Source organism: Vicugna pacos, chromosome 5 (genome assembly GCF_048564905.1).
Source record: "Vicugna pacos chromosome 5, VicPac4, whole genome shotgun sequence".
NCBI lineage: Eukaryota > Metazoa > Chordata > Mammalia > Artiodactyla > Camelidae > Vicugna > Vicugna pacos.
In genome coordinates this window covers 51,061,762-51,085,898 of record NC_132991.1, presented here as the reverse complement: position 1 = coordinate 51,085,898, position 24,137 = coordinate 51,061,762, and the positions used below count along the sequence as shown (strand labels likewise).

At 36.6% G+C, this 24,137-nt stretch overlaps 1 long non-coding RNA gene across 2 annotated transcripts in view; it reads right to left on the bottom strand.

The window, feature by feature from the left end:
* Positions 1-24,137, bottom strand: part of LOC140696627 (uncharacterized) — a 155,703-nt gene that overhangs the window by 63,211 nt on the left and 68,355 nt on the right. For both annotated transcript variants that reach the window (XR_012073131.1, XR_012073130.1), the window contains exon 3: positions 20,965-21,016. This is a non-coding gene — a long non-coding RNA (uncharacterized lncRNA). The remainder of the gene's footprint in view (positions 1-20,964; positions 21,017-24,137) is intronic.

Here is a 24,137-nt window from a genome sequence, read left to right as displayed (position 1 = left end):
ATGTTTCCACATTCATGCATTATTCCTCACTGCTGCATGAAAGAAACTTTCTGACTCTTCTGTTGCTCTCTTCAGACACTTCTACATACAGCAGTCTAAATATTCCAAGAAGTAGTTCTACTGACTCAAGATGGCGCCCAACTCCAGGGCATGACCGTATACATTCTTCTGAACCTCGGGACCACCAGGAGCCCTACGGCTCACTCTAGCTTCAGTGTTTGCTGGTCTGCTCATGCTTTTGAATCTGTTTTTCTCTTTGGGGTTTTCTTGACCTTCAGTTTCCATAGATCTCTCTGTTCTTTCTCTTTTCAGCAAGTTAGATGTGATTTAACCTGCCCTAAGAATCTAGGCATAAAGCATAGCAGTCAGGGGAAGTACCTCTGGGAGTATTTCTTCTATTCCCTCTCCTTTCCCCGTTTTCACCCTCCCAAAGATACACAATACTCAAATATTCACACACACACACACACACACTCATCCTGTCTTCATGACCTTTCTCTGTCCTCCTTTCACAATTGTTCCTTCCACAACTACTATGGGATAAGGGTCAAATGCTCCTGCTTATTTTGCAAAAGCTGCAGCTGGCATTCAAACTGCTGCTGTGCTTGCAGAAAAATCATTTTTAGTATCTGTTCTTCTTTAACTCTTTCAAAATCCACTTCATGTGGTTTACTTTAATTCTTAAACAAGACCTATAAAACAGGATCTTGTCCTTCAGAGGTTTTATTCTAAGAACAACAACAACAAAATCAAAAAGTCCTATACCCATGTCTTTGTTTTATGGTATGTTTATGTTTATCTGTCTACAACATGACATAACACTGTGCTATGCATTTTAACTTACTTCGTTTATCTGTGTCTTGGGAGTTTGAAACCAAAACCCTAGTAATATTGATTAAAAGGGGATCTGAATAAGTTATTTTGTTTTTCATCTTTTCCATTTCAGATATGGTTTCTTTTATATACCAATTCACAACTCTTTGTGGCTAGGCAGTGCTTATTTTACCATTTGATGAATTATTTGGCATTTTTGCATTAATGCCAGTAGAGTTTATTTTAATCATGTGCCTATAATGTACTGAACCAGCTATGAAAATACCTTATGCCCTTCATATAGGAACACTAGGAAAATCATACAAGTATGTACTCATTCATTCCTCAGTTACCCCACATATAATCAATGCCAAATTCTGATAACTCATTATTTATTGCCTTTTATACAGTAATTTGTCAAACTTACAGCTTTCTTGTTTCATTGTCTATTAACTCAGTTCAAATACTATTGTTTACTAGACTTTACTCAATAGAATCCTCTCAATTTCCCCTACTGAATTTTAGTCTCATTCCTTAGATATCCTCCAAACCTCATTTCATGTGATAGTGCCAATACATTTCAAACTGATAGATTTCAATCTAGGAAAGTAAATGGCAGGAGGTTGAAACACAACTTGAGAAACTGTATTTGCCAAAACCATTTATCAGAATAACTTGAGAAATAAACTATGGGTCTGATCATTTTAAATTTTCTTTACAATGAATCCAACGTAAATTTCTCAGATATGTGTGCTATGACAAAGCATCTTCTCCGGGTGGGAATGACTAAATTACTTCTGTTTAACAAAAGGGTATGCTAAGTGTCTCCAGCAGGTCTTTTTAAGGTGAGTACAAATGATGCAAGCTTTCTGATATTAAAATGTCCAGGCACAGGTATAACTGCTTTCCGTATTTTGATCATATGAGTTAAAGTGCTGTTACTATCACCCTTCTAAAAAACTCTTCAAAGCTGATGAAATAAAATAGGCCCACATCATGGATGCTTTGAGTTACAAGCCAGAGTGGGCAACCTGGAGTGCAGAGAAAGAGAACTCTGTCCTTAGACAGGTTAAAAGTAGTGAAATGGATAGCTGTGAAAGACTATTTGAAAACTGGTGAAATAGTCGACATTAACTTTAACCCATTTTAAACGTATATATTCTAATGCTGAAATTAAATTACTAAATTTAATGATTTCAGATTTTTTTCATTCCAAAATTGAAGGCAATAAAATGGGAATGATGGGGAAGGTAAGTGTTCGTCTTTTTAATTTGGGTACTTTTTAAGCATTAGACCTCTCACCGATGTGAAAAGGAAGTGGAGACCAGGAGCTCCAGAGAGACAACCGGCCAGCTGACTACTACGTAATGGGATGATCAGACTGGGGGCCAGGCTGAAACCAGGCAAATGAATAATTGACAAGAATATCAAGTGAGTAAAGCAGCAGGTCAGAAAGACACAAGCCACTAAATGAGAAAGACAAGTCCTGAAAGCCTAAATCAGCCTCATCTGCTTTTGACCATGATTACCTGTCATTTTTGTTTAAAATTTTTAGAAAGCTTTAAATTGGTAGGGCAAATTAGAGATATTTTCTTCATTGATCACCACTCCCACAGCCCCAATAGGCTGATGGAAACTAAACATTTTTCCTATTAAGAATAAAGCTCATAATTTTCAAAGAAATGTAAATCAAAACTACAATGAGGTATCACATCACACTAGTCAGAATAGCCATCATTAAAATGTCCACAAATGATAACTGCCAGAGAGGGTGTGGAGAGAAGGGAACCCTCCTACACTGTTGGTGGGAATCAAGTTTGGTGCAGCTGTTGTGGAAAACAGTATGGAGATTCCTCAAAAAACTAAAAATAGACTTACTGTATGATCCAGCAATCCCACTCCTGGGCATATATCCAGAGAGAACCTTAATTCCAAAAAATACACAAACCCCAGTTTTCATAGCAGTACTATTTACAATAGCCAAGACATGGAAACAACCTACATGTCCATCGACAGATGACTGGATAAAGAAGTTGTGGTATATTTATACAATGGAATACTACTCAGTCATAAAAAGAATGCCATTTGCAGCAACATGGATGGACCTGGAGATTGTCATTCTAAGTGAAGTAAGCCAGAAAGAGAAAGAAAAATACCATATGATATCACTCATATGTGAAATCTGAAAAAAAACAAAAAAGGTAAATGAATTTATTTACAAAACAGAAACAGACTCACTGACATAGAAAAGAAACTTATGGTTACCAAGGGGGGAACAGGGGTGGGAAGGGATAAATTGGGAGTTCAAGATTTGCAGATACTAACTAATATATATAAAATAGATAAACAAGTTCAAACTGTATAGCACAGGGAACTATATACAATATTTAATGTATAATTGATTTTATTCCATTAGCAAAACCTGTCTATATAGTATAAGCTACCTAAGTCCTTTAACATAAAAAGCTGATATTTATTTCTCATCATTTTAGCTGGAAGCAGGAAGATAAATTCTATTTTTGTTTTGATGTCATTATTGATTACAGTAAAAAAAAATTGTAACATCTAATAACCTTTCTAGAGTCAATTGTGTGTGTATGTGTGTATGGTTTTTAATTGTTTTAGAGAAAGAAGTTTTATTTTGGATCCTCTGTATTTCCTTTTTATCAGAGGTCCTCTGAGAACTCTGAAAACATATCAGGACTTTTGCTGATTCTTCCCTTTAGGTGAATGTAGATAAATATTTTCACCTACAGTAAGTATGATTTCTAGCCTCCTACAAAATTCTATAACTATGACATAAATGTATCCTTTAAAACTTCATTTGGCAGCAATATGCACACTATCAGCAGCATTCTGAGGGCAGAGGTATCCAATTGAAGTCTTGTCAAGAAGTATGTACATTCAACAAGCATTTATTGAGCATCTTCTCTGTATCCAACAACTGCTAGGCAATAAGGATACAAATATGACACCAATTAGCCTATACTTGCGAAGAGCATGCTTTTATCATAGTTTGTATATATTGCATATTCATACCCATGTTCAATCTTTCCTTTAATAGGTATATAGTATTAGGTGTCAGGAACTGTGCTGGTCCAGAGTTAGAAATATAAATATAAAATACATTCTGATAACTGCATTAGGGGAAATATGACCAAAATACTGTGACAGCCTGGAGTAAAGATGATTAGCTTTACCCAGGGCCATCAAGGAAATCCATACAACCCTGTGCACGCTGGAGGCAATACTGCTACACAAATAAGGAAGGGAGTCCTTGATTTTCTCATTCATTTGGGCAGCAAGTTTCCTACCAACACATCTCAATTCATCCTAAAAGAATACACCTTCAGACCACCCACCAAATGACTCTGTCTCTGGGCACAGTTACCACTTGGCATCTGCTTAGATATGCGGCAAGGGTATTAATTACTGCTCACCATGTGATTAATGTGGCTGATAGTTCTTGATGAGGTCAGTGTGTTTTGTGGATCTTAGATTAATGATTCCAACTTGACAGACAGCAAGACACTAAATGGTTACCAGGTGGCAAAAATATTGTGTTACCCTAGGCAGAACTGAAGACAGTAATAGAGCTAAGAAATCCACTCAGAGCCACTTAATTGCCTGCAGACAGTTTTCCCATATTTTTCAAAATAATTCCTATGCAGAAATTCTAGTATTTCTCATTCTTATTTTTAGGAAACAAACTGACTTCTCAGTGAATTATAGCAAAAAAATCAAAGAAAGTATTCTAAGATAAGACAGAGATTTGACTTCACTGGAGGGATATTAGTCTTAGATCACACAGCAAATGTCTAGCCTTCCTATGGGATAAGGCCACGTAAATTTTAAATAACTTAACCTTACTACTTACATATTTAACCATTTAGATAGACTGAGCACATTTATGAAAAGACTTGCAGCAGAAGACACTTCCTGATCTTCCTCAGGAAAATTCTACTGGTGTTTGTTCTAAATGAAGTACCTACTTAAAAAGATGAAAAGAAATTGAAGTCAAGAGAAAAACAGTCTGACCAACGAAAATTTAATGGAACGGAGTTATATTTCTGTTTCCTCTCCAGTAAGAAGAGTAAAAATCCTAACGTACAACCAACCCTCTTACATCTTCCCAAGGTCATGAGCTCACTGAGGAAGAAACCATTCATTACTCATTTTTATATTCCCATCATTGAACATGGGATCCAATATAGGGGCTGAATAATTTTGCTGAGTTGTTTACCAACCAAATCTGGACTACAGAGACTTGGCCTTGATATGTAAGCCACTGTGCACACAGGACTTCGGCTTCCCATATACGGAGTCTATCAAGAAAGAGACAGACAGTGCCCGTCACTGAGCATACACAGGCACAATGTGTGAGGCTACACTGAAAAAAAAAAATGAACTTACAGTCACTCTCCTTAAGGAGATTAATATACTTCTTGAAGCAGGATAGCTGTCAGTGGGTAGAAATATTATGTGTCCCAAAGACCAGAAGACTTTACCCCACCATGCCATGGTCCTGTTTCATTAACAAATGCTGGCCTAACTCATGACCCCTCCAATAATGCAACCTTTGTTGTCGTAGATAAAACTACTAATGTGACAATGAAATCTCATATTCTCAGTTAGAATGATGCTTTTCAAAGGTCAGTTGATCATGTAATTCCTCAGCTAAAACCCTAATTCCCCGATTTCTCTCAGGGTAAAAGCCAATGTTGGGGTAAAGTCTGACATCCCTTCCTTCCCTGACCCCCTAGGCCCTAGTGATTCTGAAAAAAATTAGGTTTTAATTTCTTATTGGGATGGAAGAGTAAGGAATCACCGAAGAAGTCAAGCTACACATGTTCCTTTCCCAACATTTATAATAAAAGATTTTCACAGGCATCCAATAAACACTATTGGCAAAAAAAAAAAAAAAAAAAAAGACAGAGAGAGAAAGAAGAAGGAGAGGAGGAGAAAAAATGACCTTATTTTGAAAGCAGTTGTGAAGTACTTGGAACAATGATGAATGCCTACACATATTCCAAGGAAATTCACCAGCAAGGAAAGACTTTCATTCAGACTTAACTGCCAAACCTTCAGGAATGCCCTTACAGAAAAATTCCCCGTTCAGTGGCATGTATGTATATATGTCAGTGCTGTAGGAATATCATGTTTCAGTCACTATTCTAGCCCTATATTAAGTAACTAGCCCAAAGTCACTCATAAAATAGCTTTTTAATACTTGATACATACCTGTAAGAGCCTATATAGATATGTGAAAGATTTCTTCACATATTTTCATAATCAGTTTTAATGTTTTATGGTTTTTAAAAATGGATCTTCAGGAATAGAACACCAAATTATAACGTCATGGTTATAGAAAACAAAAGTTCAACTAATAGCAAGTAATTTGACAGCCTTGTTCAAAACAAATTAGGTGAGAGCCAGAAATAGTCAATATCCTCAGCAGTGTGCCCAGGTTGGTTCTAAACTGTGATGAATTTCCACTATGCAGTGCACTCAGTGCTTTTGGTATGTGAAAATGGCACAAGAATCTTGACTGCACAATAAACCATAAAAGCAAAAACTTCAATAATCCTTTTGGAAACCTAAAACTGTTAAATCACTGTTAATTCCAAACTCAATTTAGTTCTATGTAATTTAAATCTATGATGTCATTGATTGTATAATGCATTGTTAGTCTATGTCACTCAGAAAGAATAAAACACTGCCAATTATAATTGTAAGATATATTTGATTATTAAGATACATCCCAATTTTGGAGATTTTAAAGTGGGGGAAATGTCAATATGAATCATTTCCTAGTATTTAGGGGAATTATAACTAAGTTGGCCAAATCTTGTCTTTTTTCTACCAAGGAAATGGTAAGAGTAAATTAAATTAATCACTTGAGTAAGCCACTGTTTAGTAAGAATGATCTTGTGACACTATAGATTATCAAACACTACACCAGTGTCAAGAAAAATGGTTGAAATATCCTGGAATGGGATAAATCTGACTTGTATGAGCCATACAATTAATCATTAATCACAAGATCTAGAAGAAATTAGCCTGGATATAAAAGAAATTACATTTTAGCTATAGTCTTCCTGAAGCAAATACTATGCTTTCAAAACAGTAATATTATCTTAGAATAATATTTGTTCTTCTTAAATTCATGAAGTAATTGATTTTTCTCAAATTGTTTTTACTGGAATTCCAAATTTTCACAAAATGACTTTGGCTAATGGAAGTATTCAACGATATGATCTTTTATATCCAATTCTTCATACTGTGCTCTAATAGGAAACTAGAAAATATCATTCTAAAAACTGTTTTGACAAATAGCAGGTAAATCACAAAACATAAGCAAGATAATGCTTAAAATGGGAGAGGATTTGGCAGCCAAATAGCCAAGAAAGAAAAAATGAAAACTACTAGTTTGAAGACTGAAAGCTTTTATAGAATTCCAAGAATGCATGACTCAATCTTTCAAAATGGGAATTATAAACAATAAGAAATGTCATGCAGCAATTTCAGTTTATGTAGAACCATGTAAGTAAATGTACCACTTGATTTAATAATGAAGATGTGAAAAAGATAAACTGTTAACAAAATATAGTCTGCAGTAGCTTCTTTCAATAATGGTGTATACATTTGAAAAGGAGAGAGTCAATAGATGTAAGATTAAAAAACACTATTCATCTCTTTCTCACAGCAGGGTGACTAAGCCTGCTGTCACCAAACATGTTACCTCACTGTTCCCTGATGGAGTTCCTTTAATAGGATGAGATGAATGCAAGTGTTTAACTATCTGAACATATCAACAACAGAAAATAAAAGCAGCTACTGAAACAAATGATCTGGCTCTCCGCTAATTGAATATGTTTATGTCTTTAGACAGAAGGGCGCTGATGCCTAAAATTTGTATAGTACCATAGGAATAGAAGTTTACCAATTAAACAACAAAATAGGTTCAATTCCAAACAGGTTTCTCAAACCCTTTGCCAATCCCTCATAGACAGAAGTACTTAAAATCCATCTGTCAGAAGACTCCGTGCATGTTAATTTTAAATGTAAACTGAATCTAAACCATGATTTCAAGAGTTCACTGTTTCCTAACTAATGCTGATCCAAATGCAGAGATTGCCTAAATTATGAATAGGTCACACTGCCTTGGACATGTCTATACTAATGAGAGAGGTCTGAATCCAGAAAACCTGGCTGGAATGCAGGCCACTTCACTATACAGGCTATAGCTTTTTTTGTTCTCTAAGGCACCCACAAACCAATGAAGTATCACTTGGAAAAAGTCACTTGGAAAAAGTCAGAGCATTAATCCTGTAAGCAGCTCTCTACAGGAATCTGCCCACAGCAGGAAACCCCTTTCACCTTGTCACTTTAGCAAAGTTGTACCGTAACTAACTTTCAAATCAGGGGCCCCCATGCTCTACTCATCTCCCGCCCAAGTACACCTTTCAAATCTTTTGATCACACAATACCTTGCCGAACTTGTTGGTTCTTTCCGTAGATGAAAGAAGTAGAAATGAAGGATAAGTAATTAATGGATGACCAGATCTCTTCCCTAGCTTCCCCTTCAGCAATCTCAGAACAAACTGTGAACAAACTGTGCAAATAAGACAGCATCTGAAGAAAGATCACAAGTCGACAAGCCTGCAGGTGGGGGTGGGGAGGGGGTGGAGTCTCTGAACTCCTATCTCAATGATTAAGTGAGATTACTTCCCCTTTTCCCTTTAAAACTTTCATGGCTGAGCAGAATCTTCAGAGTTGGTTTTTGGGGAACATGAGTCCTCCCCATCTTCTTCCCAGATTGCCAGCATTCTGATTAAAAGCAACTTTCCTTTCCACCAAAAATTGCCTCTCAGTATTGATTTTCGAGCAGTGAGCAGCTGGACCTGAGTTTGGTAACAATCCTACAGTGAACCACTTCAAAATTTCCACAGTTTTGGCCCTGATTTATCCTTAAATCAAAATGGAAAATAAATCCCCATTGACTCTCCATGCCTTAATTTATTCTACTTTCTTCCCAGCCTGTTCTCTTTCATTGGGCTACCTTTTCCTGAGTCTCCCAATTTTCTCATATAATCTCCACTCACAGAGAACAACTTGATAAACTTTTGCCAAGTCAGAACCTAACAAATTATTTCTTCTAGTAACATGTACATGTTTAAAGGTGATGCCTAGGGAATCACAATGTATCACCAACAGTGAAATTTCTGGAGATGCTTTTTTATAGGTCCCCCTTCGGTGGAAACAACTAAGCTTAGATTTGTTTACACTTTTATACCAAGTTGAAGCATATTTCCTATTTCACATGCCACAACTGTTTCCGTCCAGGTTTCGTTGTACCTGTTATTAAGAACTTTGCACGGAAGCACACAAGATTTTCCAGAATAAATAGAGTAAAAGATATTCACACACAGTTTCATAAAACTCACCTTGTTCAGTACAAAAGGAGCTTCGTATTAGAGAACAATTTCCAACTCCAGTCAGCAGTTCTACACAGTTCTGTGAGCAATTATTATAGAATGTTTTCATTTTATCTATTCAGTGCTAGCTAATGAGATAAAAATAGCAGTCTTTCATCAAGCTTGATGTAAATTTTTTACTATCATATCTTTTAAAATAGGGACTGTAGCCTGAGGGCTTCTAAGAACATGTGGCCAAAGGCAAAAAGGAAATTAAAATATTTTAAACTCAGAACACTAATTATATATTTTTGTTAAAATTTTCCTTTTAAGCAACCGTAATATGCCCCAATTGTAGCCACAATTTCAGATTTTCAGTCTTCACAGCAAGAAAGAAAAAAGAAAGAAAGAAAGGAAGGAAGAGAAAAGAGGGAGGGAGGGAGAGAGGGAAAGGAAAGAGGAAGGACAAAGGGAGTAGAAAGTTGGAGGAGGGAGAGTGATGCCTTTCCTGTTTGTACAACAAAATCTCTCCATGTGAATATCAAAACTAGCCAAGACAAGAAACTCCATTGTTGAAATCTACCCTAGAATATAAGGCAACAACCAAGCTTTCTCCATTGAAATGATGTTGCCACAAATTTAATCTCAATTTCTTTAATGTAAGTGGTTCTCAGTCCTGGATACACTCTGAATCACCCAGAAGCTTTCAAATATATTGATGGCCTGGAGCTACCTCTGAGATTTTGATGAGGGCATCAGGAGATTTAAAAGCTCCCCCAAGTGATTCGGATGTGCAGGTAGTCAGCATTCATCAAAGGACAGAAGACAGAGCTACTCCAGACACCTGTTGGAGCCGACTGCTCTGGATTGAGACCCAGCCTCACTAGAGGGCTCACCTCGTGTTGAATGTTCATAGCCTCCCTAGCATTTATTCAGTGAAACAGGGACAAGAGCGGATCGCAGTCTTACAGAGCTCTCTGACACACTAATTCCTCTCTCTCCCCCTGTGGCTCTGACGCAAGCTGCAGTAGAGAAAGAGATAAACAGCACAGCCAATAAATGACCACTGCCACTGGATCGCCTTTAACTAAAGAGCCAGAACCTGACTTTCAGTAACTCAGAGACAGCGTAGGAACGAGGCTGCCATCTGGCGGCCTTCCTAAGCATCTCACGGCCTCTTTCTCGAAAATGAAACGGGAATGACTAATCATACTTTGCCACTTCATTGACATACTAGAAACTAGCTTCAGCCCTTCAATGGAAGGGCTCCATGGTGACAGGCAGAGCTGAGGACAGAGCCAGGCTTCTCCATAGGTCGAATGGAACACATGCTCACCTTTAAAATTTTCCTTCACCCACCTGTCTGCCTTTTAAAGTTCTTCTTTAAAAGAGGAAAGAGGTTAGCTCAAAGTGGTGAGTCTTCTTACCTGGAAGGATCTAATACAGTGGTTCTCAAGCTCAGTGTGCATTTGAATCACCTGGAGGGCTCATGAAACTCCAGATAGTTGGGTCCCGTGGCCTGAGTTTGTGATTCACCACATCTAGCTTTGGGCCTGAGAATTCGCCTTTCTAACAAATTCCCCAGTGATACTACTGGTCCAGTGACCATATGTGGAGAAGCACTGGACGAATTGGCAAAGATCAGTTAATTGTTAACAGCTGTTAATCTAGTAAATACATCAGCTCCTCAGTGAGCTGCCTCAGTCAGCTGGGGCAGTGATTAGGGTTAAAAGATAGTGTCACTATCAGATGGCTCCTAAATATTAGTGGAGTAGCACAAGGGAACCAAAAATACCAGCAAAGAAATGACTGGTATGAGAACTGGACCAAAAAAAAAAAAAAGCCTGTTCATTGTTTTTGCCCAGGGTCATCTGGGGGTCTCTGGGAAACATTGCATGGTCTATGACTGAAATACCAAATCATATCAATACATTTAGTTTAGGGAGGAGCAGACCTTCGAAAGCCAAAATGACAAGCTACAACAGATTTCAAACTGAGGATTTTATAAAGAAGGGAAACTAGAGACATATTAGTTTGCATTCCAATACCGCCATCTAGTGGAATTTTGTTTTATATCAAACAACCTAAAATGGATGTGGTTTACTTTTAAAAGAAGAGGACCACATCATTTGCAAATTGGTAATACAACACCACAGGGCAAGTAAACAAAAACAGTAAATTGTGGTTATGCGAAAGATATTTTTGCAATCATACATATGTCGTATGAAAATAGAGCAAAGCTATTAGCTGAAGAAATGCATACACAGAAACATGCACAAATAGCTTTCCCAGCATAGTCTGGTAAGATTAGGTAGTAAAAACGGGAAACTATATCAAAACATGTTCATGTGCTGTGTTTATATGCTAAAGCCTCAAACCTCCTCATAATAACTGACAAATAATTATAAGAAAAAAGCCCATGATCTATATAAATGTAAAAATGATTCCTATAACCACATGCCTTATAAACAAAATAGTTGAATAAATTGAGTTCTCTATTCTTTCCTATGGACCCAAGGGAGAGCTAGAGTAAGGAAGAACAAAGAGATGCAAAATCACTGCTGCTAGTCCTAAGAAGGGCTCAAAAAGGAAACAATTCAAGATGTAAAAATTCTGCTTCACTGGCCACAAAATGATATGTGCAAAATTCGGTTCTAGGTGAGCTGATGGTTTCAGGGTAAACATTCACTTGAACATAAACAAGAAGCAATTTTATTTTTCTAATCGCTGTTCCAAATGTGATTGATGGACTACTGCTTTCCTGCCTCTCAGTATCTCAGGCAGGTTCTATTGCTGTCTGATCATTTCCATGATTCATAAAAATCATAAAATTTTACCAAGCCCAGGGGAGTGAAACTGGTAACCTACAGGAAACTAGCCTGACCCTCTCCTGTGACTCTAATGTCATGAAGCCAACCTGGGAATTTGTTGAAAATGCAAATTCCCAGGCCCAGGTCTAAAGGAAAAAAATCCCTCTCAACATCCGTCATTTGAGATTACATGTCTCCCACCCTGTTGTTCAATTGTGATATCAAGGTAATTGCCTTGATACTATACACTGCTTGGTCTCAAACTGTTCCTTAGATATTTTTATAAATGTTGTTGAGGAAGTTTTACCTAGCCTCTATTTCCTACCCCAAGTGAGATTTCAACATGTCCAGGATTTTAAAGTTACATTTAAGAAAGTATTGTTTCTAATTCTACAGAGAACCCCTGAATATATTATATTTCAGTACCTTCAACTAAGGTTTTATTAAATTGTGTTTCTATTTCTCATATCAAGAATCCCTGTTCTAATAAATCTTCATTGAATTTTATATGTGCTCAGCACTCTGCTTTGAAGGAGGGATAAGAATCTTAGGTTGGGTTCCCAAGAGGCAGACTCTGAGATGAAGATTCGTGAGCAAGTGATTTATTAAGAAGGTGCTCCCAGGAGAAATCAGTAAGGGAGCAGGGAAAGCAGAACAGGGAGGAAAGTCATGCAAGGATGTGTTTCAGACCAAACCCCATGGAGAGCAGCTTTGACCTGACCCTGCAGGACCTGGTCCTGCAGGGCATTCTGATATTTATCTAAACTAGAAGCCAGGGAACTGGGCTTTCATACTCCCAAACACATCGCTCATGAGATGAGGAGCCTGAGGTTGGCCTGGCAAAGCAGGCTCACAGGCACTGGCCGTTGGAATCAAAACCATGTCAAAGCTGCAGGACAGGCAAATAGATGGGTGAAAGGGATACCAGGGGATCTGGCTGGAGCACAACACTCTCTGCTTCAATCAGCATGAAACTCGTTTTCTTACATTCTAGATGAGTAACAAAAATATAATTGGAGACCAATATTAGACCAAATACAGCCAAGTGCAAAGTTATGGTAAGCTGACACACATTATAGTAAACCAAAAGCAGGGGTTCCCAAAACTTTGCTGCCCACTGAAATCACCTGAGGATCTAAACTATACTGACACCTGGCTCCCACCCCAGGAACCCTGATTTATTTGGTATGGGGTGTAACCTGGGCATTGGAATTTTTTAAAGCCACTCCCATCTCCAGGTGATTCTAATCTTCAGGAAAGTTTAGGGGCTGCTGATCCAAGGCAAGAAAGACCAGTGTGAATTATCTTCACTGGGGAAAAGATGTCTAGAAAGGGGTGAGATTGAACTGGGTCATGAAAGATGGTTAAAACTGGGGTGACAAAAAGTAGAAGTAGCAGACATTACTGGCAAGAAATGCAGCATAAATTCAAAGGCAAAAATTACAGCAGAGGAAACCATAAGCAAAACAAAACAACCTACAGAATGGGAGAAAATATTTACAAATGAAGCAACTGACAAAGGTTTAATTTCCAGAATATATAAACAGCTCATACAACTTAATAACAAAAACACAAACAACCCAATCCAAAAATGAGCAGAACACCTAAACTAGCAATTCTCCAGTGAAGACATACAAATAGCCAACAGGCACATGAAGAAATGCTCAGTATCACTAATTATCAGAGAAATGCAAATCAAAACTACAATGAGGTATCACCTCTCACCAGTCAGAATGGCCATCATTAAAAAGTCCACAAATGATAACTGCCAGAGAGGGTGTGGAGAAAAGGGACCCCTCCTACACTGCTGGTGGGAATGCAGTTTGGTGCAGCCCTTATGGAAAACAGTATGGAGATTCCTCAAAAGACTAAAAATAGACTTACCATATGATCCAGCAATCCCACTCCTGGGCATATATCCGGAGAGAACTCTAATTCAAAAAGATACACACACCCCAATGCTCATACCAGCACTATTTACAATAGCCAAGATATGGAAACAACCTAAATGTCCATCGACAGATGACTGGATAAAAAAACCTATGGTATATGTGTACACACAATGGAATACTATCCAGTCATAAAAAAGAATAAAATATGCCATTTGCTGCAACATGGATGGACCTGGTGATCGTCACTCTAAGTGAAGTTAAGCTAGAAAGAGAAAGAAAAATACCGTATGATATCACTCATATGTAGAAGCTGAAAAATAAAGAACAGAAAAAAGAACACACTAATGAACCTATCTACAAAACAGAAACAGACTCACAGACAGTAAACAAACTCATGGTTACCAGAGGGGAAGGGGGTGGGAAGGAATAAATTGGGAGTTCAAGATTTGCAGATACTAACTACTATATATAGAATAGATAAACAGCAAGGTCCTATGTATAGCACAGGGAACTATATTCAATATCTTGTAGTAACCTATATTGAAAAAATATGAAAATGAATATATGTATGTATATGTATAACTGAAACATTATACTGTATACCAGAAATTGACACATTGTAAACTGACCATACATCAATAAAAAAAAAATCAAAGGCAAAAATTAGTATTACTAATAAGGAAAATAAGGAAACCAACTTGAAACAGTCTTGCTGAGATGAGTGAAAAATAAAGTTTTATAGATCAAGTGAATCCCTATTACAGTCAGCCCAGAAGTCAAGCAAAAATTTTTGAACCTGACCCAGTGGGGCAACCATTGTATATTTCTGAATAGAGGAGTGAAATGATAAAAGTCGTGTTTAAAGAAAAGTATTCCAGCCACAATACAGAAGGCAGATTCAAACTGCAAGAGACTTGAGTCACTGAGTTCTGCCAAGAGGCCATTTCAGTAATCCTTGTGTTTGATAAGGTCTTAGCTAGGGCAGTAGCTGTTAGAATTGAAAAGGCACAAATAAGGAAAGGTATTTTAAAGAAAAGAAAGGTCTTGGATCTTGGATATAGAAGCCAGAAGAGGAAGGAGTTTCAGATAAGTCCGAACTTAATAGATGATGAGAAGTATTAACTGATGTGCTTTCTCCACAGGTACGTTAACCCCTTGACCCACCTTCAGTTGGGCTGGGGGACATGAGGCAGGCTTTGCTGCATTTGGGAAAAGAGAAAAAAGACACCAAATTATTAGCTTTAAGTTAAAGTTTAATACTAGTAATAATGATACTAATAAAAAATAATAATCCTGCATTGTGCACATAACACAGAAGATTTTAAAGGAAAATTGTGAAGAAAAAATTTTTTCCTGCCCTCCCTCCATGCAAACTCTCCCTGGAAAGGAAGAAGATAATTAGATGGGAAGAGGAGAGTTTAGACACTTAGACTAAGGACTTTGAACACTGCCCACTCCCATTCCTCCACCTCCTCCCCATTCTATTTCTTGTGGATCAAAAAGAAGTAGAAGAGTCACAACCATCCTTTATCCTTAGGGATCCAAGGATAGAGTGGAAGACTATCCTCCCTTTTTGCCCACCACAATGACATTGGGCTTGGATGTTTCAGGCATGCAGGTCTTGATTATGGTCCTATATCTCTGGAGAGCAGCCCTGGAGAGGGGCCTTAAGCAACTGAGATTATTTGAATTGTTGGCTTGAAGGGGTATCAGATATAGTGATAAAGAATTATAGCAACAGAAAGGGATACTGGACCCTCAGTTCATACACTGTGGTGGTATCCAAAGACATCCCAGAAAAAGTAAGAATTGATGCTGACAACCAAGGATGATGGAAGGAGGGCTACACCTCTCAGTCAATGGCAGTATGGGGCAGGGAAACTGAGACAGGGAACCCTCCCACCAACAATGCACCTCTGCAGTGGAGAGAAAAAGCAGAAATATCAAATATATATAATATAATAAATATACACGTATATATAATATAAATATTGAATATGAATGGGAGATTCATAAGAAATGAGTTTTCCAAAAAGTGATTGGGTTGCTTTGTTACTTTGAGAAAGAATGATGCATAAGGTGAAAATATAATTTTCATTATAGGAAAATAAAGGATGTTACATTTTATACATCTCAATTTTCCATCTTTGAAAATCATACTGACTTCTCAAGGTTTTGAGTTAATATGACAGGAAAAGTGGTGGCACCAAGATGATGAATCTGGCTTGGGGGCATGTCAAGGTTAAGTAACAAGATAAGCAGAAGAAAATATTCTGCAGGTTGATGGAATGCAAAACTAGAGCCAGACTGGAAGATTAAGGCAAAGTTATAGATTCATTCAGTAGTCATTAGAATGAAGGAATGAAGGTGATAATTTAAGCCAGAGTGAATATGTGAAGAAAATCACATAGGCAAAAGCTCTGAAACTCTACAATGCTTCTATAGGACATAAAAGTGAGCTTGATATTTAAAATATTGGCGGAATTATTGAAGAATATAAAATAATATGAAAAAATACATTTTTCCTGTCTTTGTCATTATTTCATTAAACTGAATAAATCATAAGAATCTGGTATGCCTATATATTTTTCAACTATTTATTATATATATATATTTACACATTTTAATATTTTTAAATACTATAGGTACACAGAATAGGAAAGGGATGTCAGAAATGAAAATGTGGATTTCTGAAATATATGACAAAGGCTGGGAGATGAGGTTGAGAAAATTTCCCAGAATGAAAAGCAAAAACAAAACAAAACAAAATCCAAAAGGTGGAAAATAAAAGAGAAATGATGGGAGATATAACCTAACCTTTATTTACTCTGTTTACAAGGACTATGATTTTTTTGTCTTCCACAGTAGGTATACTATTTTTTTTTAATGTTAGAAATTATCTACTTCTGTGTAACAAGCCAGCTTAAAATTAAGTGGCTTGAAATGACATTAATTCAGATGCAGTAGGTCATCAATTTAGGGTGAACTTCAGTGGCTCCGTTGAACTTCCTCACACATTCACAGGGTGACTCTTCTTCTGGGATTGTTCAGCTGTCTCCTGCGGTGAGGAGAGGCCACTGGGCCACATGTCATTGAGCAGGCTTGTACTCTTGGTGCTGTGGTAGGATTTCTAAAGACAGGACATCTAGAGAGTGGAACTGAGGATCATGAAGAAGGATTTATTGGGGAACTTCTTCCAAGGATTGGAACTGTGCCTTAATCAAGGAACACTTCCTACCTCTGAGTAGGGGGACCTAGGCATATTTGCTTGGTTGGATTCTATGGACCACGACTATTAAATGCCTTTGATCTTTCTCTTTATTTGAATAGAAGTGTCTGCTGTGGCTATCCTGCTATGTTTCACTATTGTAGATTGAGTGTGCAGGGACAGATAAATTGTACTTTTGGGTCTGAGGTCTCTATGTCTAGAGGAGCTGCATCCAGACCAGATGTAGATCTCAAGCCTCTGAACTTGAAGCATAATGCAGTAATTAGATTAGACTTTGGGAAGTCTCAGGGGGAGGTGAGTATAGTTTGCCTGTGAGAAGGATGTGAATAATTATAGCCAGATGTCAGGCTGTGGTAGATTGTTTGCAAAATTGGCCATAATTATTTCTCTCCCATTTCCATGTCCCTTTGCAACGAAATTTTGCAGAATTTCCCAGCAGGGGTGAAAGTCAGTAAGTCCAGCCTACACTCAAGGGGGTAGGATTACACAAAGGATTACACACCTGACTCACGTATCACCCCTAGCCCTCCACCCAACCTCATTTACAGAGAATGAGTGATACATGATCCCAAGTTAAAAAATAGAGTATTACCTAAAATAGCTGAATAGATAACAGAAAAGAATAAATGGCACTAGTAATATCATATGTGCATTTAATTGAGTGTAAGAATTTCATATTTATATGTTTACTATCCATCCTTTTCATTCTTCTGTTTCTTAATGAAATGAGGCTATTAAAATTAACAGAATTTGTTGTCATAATCAAATACTGATAGCATGCATTTCCTTTTTCTCAAACTTCTCTATTTTCAAAATTAATAAAAATTCTGTGCTTACTAGAACCTGGTAGCTCCACGTTCTAGGATTCATGAAATAAATAAAACTATATTTGAACATCATTTATCATCAGGGAAATGAAAATCAAAACTATAATGAGATATTACCTCACATTTGTTATAATGGCTATTATTAAAACATCAGGAAACAATAAGTGTTGGCAAGAGCATGAAGAAAAGGGAACTTCACTGCTGGTGGAAATATAAATTGTTGCAACCACCATAGAAAACAGTATGCAGGCTCCTTAAAATATTGAACTACCATATGATTCAGCAATTCAACTCCTGGATATTTATCCAAAGAAAATGAGAACACTAATTTGAAAAGATATATGCACACTCATATTCATTCCAGCATTATTTAGAATAGCCAAGACATGGAAACAACCTAAGTGTCCAGTGATGGATGAATTGATAAAGAAAACGTGAGATATATATATTAATACAGTCACAAGGAAATACTATTCAATCATTAAAAAGAGTGAAACCTTGCCTTTTGTGACAACATGGATCTTGAGGGTGTTAGGCTAAGTGAAATAACTCAGTAAGTTAGACAGACAAAGACAAATACCAAACAAAAAATAAACAAACAAACAAAAACAAGCTCACAGATACAGAGAACAGATTAGTGGTTGCCAGAGGTAGGGGTTGGGAGGTAGGCAAAATAGACGAATTTGTATCAAAAGATACAAATTTTCAGTTATAAAATAAATAAGTCACAGGGATATAATGTACAGCATCATGACTATACTTAATAATACTGTACTGCATATTTTAAAGTTGCTAAGAGAGTAGATTGATCTTAAAGCTTCTCATCACAAGAAAAAAAATTGTAACCATGTATGCTGACAGATGTTAACTAGATTTACCGCGGCGATCATTTTGCAATGTATACAAATATCAAATCATTCTGTTATACACCAGAAACTAATATAATGCTGTATGTCAATTATACCTTAATAAAAAATAAAAATTTGAGGATACACACAGTCTGGCTCAGCAGTTCCATTTCTATGAATATATCTGAGAGAACTGCTAATATTGAATAAGGATGCACATTGTTTTAGTGGCAAAAAAATTGGAAACAACAAATATCCACCAACCACAGAATAAACAGACTGCAGTATATTCATTATATAGCTTTTGAAATTAAAAAAGAATCTACATGTATATCATAAATAAATCTTGAAAACACTGTTGAATGAAGGGAAAAAAACTACCAGTATTTGCATTACCTCATACTTAACATGTTGAAAATAAAATTCAAATAAATGCCCAAATTGTAGGAGTTTAACTAAACCTTGAACTCTTTTGATGTTTATCATTAATGTTTCACACATTTCAGTAAAATCAAATCAGACTAATTCATTGTTCATACTCTCGAAAGATAATGGGATCCAAAATAATTGAATTCTTTGCTTGCAAAGATATCCTCTTATTTATGACTGGAATTACAATGTATAGAAATTCAGTAGAGATAATTAATGGGAGATAAAGAATTCTTTTTAAAAAAGTTCAATGAAGTAGAAATGTCATATATAAGAAAGGCACAATATGAAAGTAAAGAAAGAAATCTAGCACACTGAGAGAAGGCGAGGGACCAAGAAGAGTTCAAAGAATGTCTAAGTGCTTAACCTCCCTGACCTCAGCATAGCAGAAAAAATAAAGCTTATTTAACATTTCTTGGGCTTCAGAATGTATTGCAGGTTGAAGGAACACAAGATAAATTATTTAGACTGTTTCAACCAAGATTGGCAAAATCCCAACCTGTCATAAACAGAGCTTAAAAAGCTTGATACTGCATAAATAATTTATAGTTTCTAAGCCAGAAAAGTTCTAAATTTGAAACCCTGCATTGAATAGAAGACTCTATATCAACCACAGGGCACTCATCCCCCTTGAGGAGCTGACTGAGATACTTTTTAAAAAGGTCACTATCACAAAGAAAAGCACAATATTTCAACTCTTATTTCCTGTTTTCAGAAACATAAACCAAATATAGGACATTTAAGAGATATTTTTAAGAGGTAATTTTTAAGTAAACAAGAACATGAATGTCTTTTTATTTTTACAGGAGGATAAGGTAAATTCCAAGTTCCATATCATAAACTATACCATGATACAATGTGCCTTTAAAGTGAACCAAGAATTATAAACCCCTTGAGAAGAAATGTTGAGTGTAGACTATTTCTAGATTTTAATAAGTTTTTTTATCTTTTACATTTGCTTGCCCACAATTCATCTGACATAATTTTTTAATGACTTGTCTTTATCAAGTGTACCCAAAGCATCCAATTAAGTTTGCACAGAAATTTCATTTTCTCCCACATTCATGTTTCATTGGTTTACATAATAATTCATTTAGACTACTTGATAGCTGTCAAACAGGTTTGGGAACAAGCACATTTCATCTCCTGGAAGTGTACAACCCATCAGGACCCCTGGTGAGAGCTGATCTGTATTGGCATAGCCATAGCTTTTCATAAGTATCAGTTAAAATGTTTTGCAAGGGAAATAGCATTGGTTAACCTGGCGAGTCTATTAAGTGGAGGTCAGATGAGAACACTTCCACAGTATTAAAAAGCAAAACAGCCGCTCTATGAGGAGTGTCCGCTAAGGACCTTAGCACTTGGCCAAGCACTTTACCACCTTCCATTTGATTTAAATATTTCAGCAGACTGGGAGACATGCATTCCACATGATAATGTTCCTAACACAAACAAATTAATTTTTTTCAAGAATGATCAAGGTAGAAAACTTTTCTAGAGTTCCTTTGCATTTCAATCCTTCATAAATCAGCCCCAAATGACCCTGTCAATCTTATCTTCCACTCCTTTCTCATATGACCTGCTACTCCAGCAAGATCGTTGAGCCACCATCCTCATAACAGCACTGTGCCCTACAGCAAAGTGGTTAACAGAACTTTGAACACAGCCTGCTGGGGTTGTCTCCATACTCTATGCTTACCAGCAATGTGGCCATAGCTCAGTTACTCAAGACTTGTTAACAGTCAGTTTATCTGTAAACAAAAGGGGATAATGCAATAATGAGGATAATTCTACACCTACCTCGTAAGTGAGACATCACCTACAAGATACCAGTCCAATGTCTGATACAAAGTTAGTGTTCAATAAATGTTGACTATTTTTATTGCTTTATAATAGTATTAATTATAAAGAAGTTTGAGAACTGATAAGCACTTTCTTCTAATATTTTCTGCCACTTAAAATAGGATGACTTTGAATGACTATCTAGTGTTTCTTTTCTTTTATGTAATACATAATTTAAAAAATATTTCCAAACTCCCAGACTGATTTATAAGCACCCCCAGAGACATTATAAGAGATTCTAAAATTAAAATACACATTTTTGAGGTGGGGGAATAGCTCAGTGATAGAGCACATGCTTGGCATGCACGAGGTCCTGGGTTCAATCCCCAGCACCTCTGTTAAGGGGGGAAAAAATATATATATATATAAAGTATATATATATTTGGGGGGGAGTTTGAAGATTTTGGAGACTGATAAAAGGTCCCAATATTTTGCCTAGTGTCAGGTAAACAATAGTCAAAAATGGTCAACAGGGATGAAGTATTTCTAGGTGCTTAACACTGTGCTTATATGAACTCTCTCTTTCAATCTCCAAAAAACAATGAAGTAAGCATTACTATTATTAACTTTTTTTTTTTCATGTGAAGATCATGGAGCTCAGAGCACTCAGTAACTTTCCCAAAGTCACATAGCTGGTGACTGGTTGAGTCAGGATTTGAACTCAGTCCAATGTCAAAGCCAAAGTTTAAAATGTCTGTGCTACACTGCCAGAATTCTTCCCTGTTGAAGGTCAGAAATGGCAAGGGCTCACATAGTGAGATCAGAGACATTCCAGACCAAGGTTTAAGGTTGCAAGTCCTACTGATAATGTTCTCTCTGTCCCTACTCCAACTGCACTTTTCAAGGTTATCGGTGATTCTGTGATGCACTGGGAGAAGGGATCTGTGAGTACTTGGGAAGTCACTGAAATTTGGGATGTTGTACAATCTTTGTGAAAGTTTTTCCCTTTGAGAGAGATCTTCTTAGGACAATGCCTGATTCTCACAGCTTAAGGGATGCTAAGGGCTATAAAAATGCCCTAACTTTCTGCTAACAATTGTCCTATACTGAAGGGCCCCCAGTTACGGTAATGAGGACAGGGATAGGAAGTGGGTCCTGATTGGCTAACAATTATTAAGTTTTTTATTACAATTATGATTGTGGTTTTATTGCGACTATTATTGATCTCACTACCATTCCTGTGTCTTTATTCATGCCATCTCTTCCCCACTCAATCCCTGACATCTCCAATCACTTAATCTCTCAAAATATATCCAGTTCCACCCCAGGCAACTTTTCCTGCTGATACCATCACTTTTCACAGTGCTGGTTGTTTTTTATGCACACTTGACTTTACTTATATAGAGATTATAAATTATTTGAGAACTACACTGCATCTTCTATATCTCATCACTGTGTGAGAGACATTCAACCAAGATATACTGATCTTCTACTTAAAGGAAACATAACCACAGCAGAGCAGCACTGAGAAATCAATTGGTTTTAGGATCTTACTCACTGTGGTGACTTGCATACCAAAGAGGAGGAAAAGGTGGCTGTACCCCTACTGACCAACAGGTAAGGAATGGGGGTTCACTGCAAGGCTTTAGGATTTCACTTTGACGTCCTAAGAGAAGAAATTTAAGTTTCCTCATTCTTTTTTTTTTTAATTGAAGTATAGTCAGTTTACAATGTTGTGTCAATTTCTGGTGTACAGCATAATGTTTCAGTCACACATATACATACCTATATTTGTTTTCATATTCTTTCTTATTATAAGTTACTACAAGGTATTGAATATAGTTCCCTGTACTGTATAGTAGGACCTTGTTGTTCATCTATTTTATATATAGTAGTTAGTATCTGCAAATCTCAAACGCCCAAACCCTTCCCAACCTCCCCATCCCAGTAAATGTAAGTTTGTTTTCTATGACTGGGAGTCTATTTCTGTTTTGTAAATAAGTTCAATTGTGTCTTTTTTTTTTTTTAGACTCCATATATAAGTGATATCATAAGGTATTTTTCTTTCTGTTTCTCTAATTATTCTCTAATTTATTAATGCTGGAGACCTTTCCACATAGTGTGGGTTAGGCAGTCCACAGCCTAACTATGAGACAGTACTAATATTGCTGAAGAGCTCCTATCCAAAAAAAACAGCATCAAATAAACCATGGCTGAAACCTGTTAGCTTATTTTTCTGGTTAGTATTAGACCTTAATTGAGAATTTAAGTCTCATTTCTTGCATTGACTCTCATTGAACAACATACAAATGATTATCAAAAGGGCTCTATTTTCATTTTATAAGACTTGACTCATTACAACATTAAAAAAATTCTAGGGTACCATTAAAGCCAATTTCAAATTATTTAAAATAGAATCAAGGTTCTGCCACATGTCCCCTTTTCCCTCACCTAGGATCTTGGTGTTATAATGAAAGACATAGTTTTAAGAATTATTTTTTCAAAGTAAATATTTTACTGCTTTGTTTTTACTCTAAACCTTACAGCAAAAGATTACTAGAATATTTTAATTTTCATATGATGGCAAATAAGTTGTTTCCCTCTTTAAAAAATTCCAAGATACATTGAAGTTATCAGAATAATTTTCTAAATGCTGAAATGTGATGGAAAAAGAAAGGATTACACCATGGAAAGCACTATCACCAAGAGGAAGAATGGATAAGAATCCATTTTCTCATAGAGCAAAAGATACAAATTCCTCATGTCAATGTTTATGACAGCCATTTTGGTAGTAAAACTATCTTTAAAACAAATTTATTTTAAATGCTATCTTTAATTAAGAAAAATTAAACTTTCCTTTGACAAATGTGCACTTAGGACACTCTTGAGGGATTTCTGAGAGGTATTTAGTGAAAACTCACACATCTTTGAGTCATTCTCTGTAACTTCCTTTCCCTCACCATGGTCCATCAGCCAATTTGTTAGCAAGCATGCTGCTCTACCTACATCCAGCATCTGTCTCTACCCATTTCTCCCCATCTCCTCTGCCACTTTCCTATTCCAAGTCACTATCATCCTTTATCCCTGAAG